General features: G+C 52.4%; 1 long non-coding RNA gene across 1 annotated transcript; it reads right to left on the bottom strand.

Annotated features, from left to right (window-relative positions):
• Positions 1 to 334: 334 nt before the first annotated feature.
• LOC121035243 (uncharacterized) lies at positions 335 to 4596 on the bottom strand. Its single transcript, XR_005792818.1, has 3 exons — positions 4269 to 4596; positions 2605 to 2705; positions 335 to 1298 (listed from the first exon to the last, which is right to left on the bottom strand). It is a non-coding gene; the product is annotated as an uncharacterized LOC121035243 (long non-coding RNA).
• Between the last annotated feature and the right edge of the window lie 261 nt (positions 4597 to 4857).

Consider the following 4857-nt stretch of genomic DNA (forward strand, 5'->3'; position numbering starts at 1 on the left):
AACAGATTCCTGGCAGATTTAAGCAGAAAATGAATTTATTTAAAAGATGTCCAATGGTTCCCAGTTATCAGGAAGGTCATCAGAAAATGAGGCTTAGAAAATGGGCAAAGGGAAGACAGAGGGGCGCCTGGGTGGCGAGCTGGTTAAGCGTCTGAGTCTTGATGTCCACTCAAGTCATGATCTCACAGTTTATGAGTTCAAGCCCTGCCATTGGGCTCTGTGCTGACGGTGCAGAGCCTACTTGGTCTCTCTTTCTCTCTGCCTCTGTCTTTCTCTCTGCCCCTCCCCTGCTAGTGCACTTGCTCTCTCTCTCTCTCTCTTAAAATAAATAAACTTAAAAAAATTTTTTAAAGAAAGAAAATGGGTAAAGTGAAGATAGACTTTGCAGCCAGGAGCACCAGCAAAATCGGGTCACAGAACAGAACTCCTACCCCACGGATGGGACCAGCAATCTCACTAGTGGCCGCCACTGGAATCACATGTCCCTGCCACCATCTGCCTCCTGGGTCAGTCAGCTGAGAGTGGGAGCGCCAGATTGGCCCAGCCTGGGGCATATGTGAGCCCTGCTTGGAAAGCCAGTAGTGGGAGTTTTCCATTCCTTCAGAGGAAAGCACAGTCTGCCTCCCGCCACGACTCCAATGACGGGGAATCCCCATACGACTAGCAAAGCAGCTCGATGCTGCAGAGGCCCCACAAAGGAAAGAACAAAACAAACGTCCACCACAATCCTCCACCACCCGTGTCCTCTCCTCCACGGCAGCCTCCCTGTGGATGGACCACCAGCAGGCGTTCTCACCGTAGGGACACTCCCCAGGGGGTGGCCAGACTATTAACCCCATGAGGACGGTGTTCTCCGGCTCCGAGATTCTGCAGTCACACCCGCTGCTGTCACTGTCCCCTCTTCAGCAGCTCACTCCTGAGCCCCAGCTCCCATTGATATGGTGAGCACGAGCCTCCTGTAGCTAAAGATTAATTGGTGGGGGATTGGGAGATTTCTCTTCCATAACAATGGGCTTTTCTGCTTGTACTAATAAGATGCCAATTAGGATATTTACATTTCGGGTTCAACCTGAAGTTATGCCCACTTTCCAGGAGGTGGACCAGAGGGGTGGGCTGTCCTAACTGGCTGTCAAGTGGGTGGATGTCAGGGCGGTCCTCGCTGGGTGAGGCTGAGCCCCTCCCTCCCTGGGACTCTGGGAGGAAGGCTGTTAGCTCTGGGGGAAATTCAAATGAAGCCAGGTCTCCCATCCCATTCCTTCCGTTAGGTTCCAACTCCTTGGAGCGGCTTCAGATAGCGTCTTATTATATATGCCAAATGTGGTTTCAGGAAAAAAAGAAAGAGAAAAACTCTATTAGACACAAGAAATCAATTCTGTTTTATTTTCACTTTCTTGCCCCAATCTCCTCTTGAGACCACACCTAATGTCATCCTCCCCATCCCTGCCCCTAAGGAGAGCTCAGGACAGGGATGCCGGACATTTGGCATGGGGTCGCTGATTCTGCCCGGACGTGGCCACTTTTGTTCTCACTACAGGAAGTAGGCGCCTACATTACAGAGTACTTTCACACCAACAGTATGCTTAACACAAAGCGTTGCAGAGTCCCTGGGGGAACACAGGAGTCATGGGGTGCTAGGTCCTCTGCCTGGACCATCTACAGAGAAGCCAGAGCACTTTCCAGCCTGTGCTAGAAACTTGACACAGTCAGGAGTTAAGGTGCCTATTTCACAGGCAGGTATTTCATCATGCCCTGTCCTGTTCCATTTGTTAATTGTTTCGTGCCTCCGTGTGTGGCTTCCCCAGCCAGCCTGTGCACGTCTTGAGGGCATGGGCCACAGCTTCCACTTCTCAGCTAAGGCCACAGTTCCAAGCAGCCCAGTGAGGGCCCAGTTAATGTCAACTGGCTGGCTGAGCTCAGCATCATCCCTACCAACCTGACCCTTCTTCTGAGGGAGGGACCCTTCCCCAAGCCGATGGATGGTGCAGTGGAGTTTGCGGTGGGGAGACCTGCGTCTGACTCCCCACAGACATGGTCTGGCTTCCCAGCTTCTGCCCTGCTGCCTGTGCGAGTGTCCTGTAGCTGCTCTTGCTGTAACAAGTGGTGCCAACTGGGTGGCTTAAGACAACAGAAATGTATTCTCTCATCATTCTGGAGGTCTGACCTTTGACATCAACATCACTAGGCTGAAATCAAGGGGTCCCTCAGGGCGGGGCAGGGGTGGGGAGGAGTCTGTGCCTTGGCTCTTCCAGCTTCTGGTGGCTTCTGGGACTCCTTGGCTTGTAGCCACATCCCTCCAGTCGTCAAGGCCAGCATGTTCAAGTCTCTCCCTGCTCTGTCTTCACATTGCTGTGCGTGTGCGTGTGTGTTTGTGCACGTGTACAATCTCCCGCAGGCTCCCTCTTATAAGGACACTCATGATCGCAGCTAGGGTCCCCTTGAGAAAATGCAGGATGACTCCCCCATCTCAAAATCCTTCACGGAAGCTCATGTGCAAAGACCCTCTTTCCAAATAGGAAACATTCACAGGCTTCCAAGATTAGAAGCTGACATCTTTGAGGGGCATATCCGCCTACTACCGCCACCCCCTCCCCCCAGCCCCGTTACCTCTTCTGATCTGGAACAAGTGTCCAAGGGTCCTAGACTTGCTTCTCTGAGTCTCAGTTATCCCTTCTGTGGCCCAGGAATGATTTTTCCCCATCCACTGACTTCACAGGGTGGTGGTGAAGACCGAAAGATAATACATAGGTTGAAAGCATTTTCTAAGCCGTAAAGCCCCACACAAATGCGAGACAATATTATTGCAGTGGGAGAGTGGCAAGTTCAGCACTTGAGAAAACTATCAGGTTTTAAAACATGTGAGGGAATAGAAACCAATGTTATTCAAAAACCTCATTTACAACCCCCACCAAAGCCTCCCGCCCTCCCTACCTCCATTCTCTCCCGTGGCTGTAGGGGTGTGACAGAGGCCTGTCTTGGGGGTGGCTTTGTGGCCTGAAAACAAATCATTCTTCACAGCTTGCTCCCAAGTCCAATAAGCCAGAAGGAATTGGTAGAGAGATTTAACGATATGTATTTCAAGAAAAAGATGAAAATGTGTCTACTTTTAGGAGATGCAGTAAAAATGCATCGGCCCCACAATAAACTTTGCAGTGAAGATGCATAGAGGGAAACATATAAGGCAGTCAGGGCAGTAATGTCTCATTTATAGGGAAATCCTCTCTGAGATATATTAGATTTTGCCCCCCACCCATGCCCTACAGCACAGCGTCTGCAAACTGGGGGTCTCACTCCTCCAGCTCCCTCCAGCCTCTGCAGGAGGCACATTGGCTCAAAGGCAGCCTGATCCGTGGCCTCCCTCTGATGTCCCTACAAGACTTGCCAACTGAGTAGTTTGAAAATCAATTACACCCGGGATGGGGAGCGATGGCCCACAGACCATCACACACCCACAGCTGGCTTCTTGTTCTTATAAATAAAGCTTTATCGATTCACGGCCACACTTGTTCCATCTATGGCTGCTTTGGTGCTACAACAGAATCGGGAGGTTGTGACCGTATGGTCTGCTGAGGCCACTAGCTCACAGGTTCTTAGGCAGAACTGTCCCTAAAACTAAAACTAAAATAATAGCTAACATGTGGGAGCCTTCCTCTGTGCCAGGCACGGTGCCATGCCCATACGGACATTACCCTATGTCACCCTCACACGTGTCCCCAGGAGGCAAGTAGTACTGGTCGTACCGGGGAGAAGACTGAGGCTCGGGGACGTTCAGCAACTTTCTCAAGGTCCCAACGGCTGGAGACCATTCGAACTGGGATTCATCCCCAAGGCTGTGCAACTCTGCCGCCCTCCCTCCGGCCACCGCTTACAGCGTCAGCTTTCCAGGTGGGCACTCTCAAAACCCTCCTGCAGTCCTCGGCAGCTTCCAGTTGGGTGGGATCTTATTTTCTCCATCTGATTTCAGCACACCGCCTGCCTACCGGGTTCCCTGTGCCAAGGAAGGGAACACGGAAGGTCTTCCTGGCTTCCTCCTCCTCCCCTTCCCTCGACTGCCCACCCGCCCCTGCTCCCCATCCTGGTGCATGCTCAGGCTGGCTCTGCTGATCTCCTTCCACATTTCCATGTCCCAGCCGGGCCTGCCTGCCTGCCCCGCTGCCGGGTGAGTTTCTGCCTCTGTTCTCAAGGCTCCAGTCTGCTCCAAGGGGGCACGGGGAGAGAGGATGGGAAGCCAGGCATTTGCATTCCACTTCCCGGGGCTGTTCAGATCTTACCTGCAATTCTTCTGACAAATCCTTATCAGCGATGCCCATGGCGAAGTCTGTGGTGACTTTGTTCATTCTTATTAGCTCTGCACAGATTAGCTCTTCACAGCGCTTGGCTGGTTCATACCGATTCTTGATAAATGTTTTGACTGATTTTCCTGACTTGGGAACGGTTGGGGACTGGGGTGGGGTAGAGGTGGAGGACCGTGAGGAGAGGGGTGCTGGCGAGCCGGAAGGAGAGAAAATTGTGGACAGGATTACATCTGGGCTATGAAATATTCATCACATGCCTGCAAGAGCAGGGTCACACCGCTGCTTCTCTCGGAACAGCTTCTCCACCCAGGCAGCGCTTTGAAATGCACCAGCTCAGGCGGGCTGGGAGCACCCCTGCCCCCAACTGGCCCCACCACCCCCCTCTGCCCCAGAGGCTTCTGAGGAAAGGGGGCGGAGAGAGCTAAAAGTAGGAAGAACAAACCGGCTCACTTGGGCTTCGCTGTCTTCCTTGGTCTCTCCTTTCTCACCTGCTCATCAAGAACAGCTTTTGATGGTGGAATACTGATGTTCCAGGTAGACCTAGCTGGGTGCCTCTTGTCGCCAC

Source organism: Herpailurus yagouaroundi, unplaced genomic scaffold (genome assembly GCF_014898765.1).
Source record: "Herpailurus yagouaroundi ecotype Mexico unplaced genomic scaffold, PumYag 161, whole genome shotgun sequence".
In the NCBI taxonomy this organism is placed as follows: Eukaryota; Metazoa; Chordata; class Mammalia; order Carnivora; family Felidae; genus Herpailurus; species Herpailurus yagouaroundi.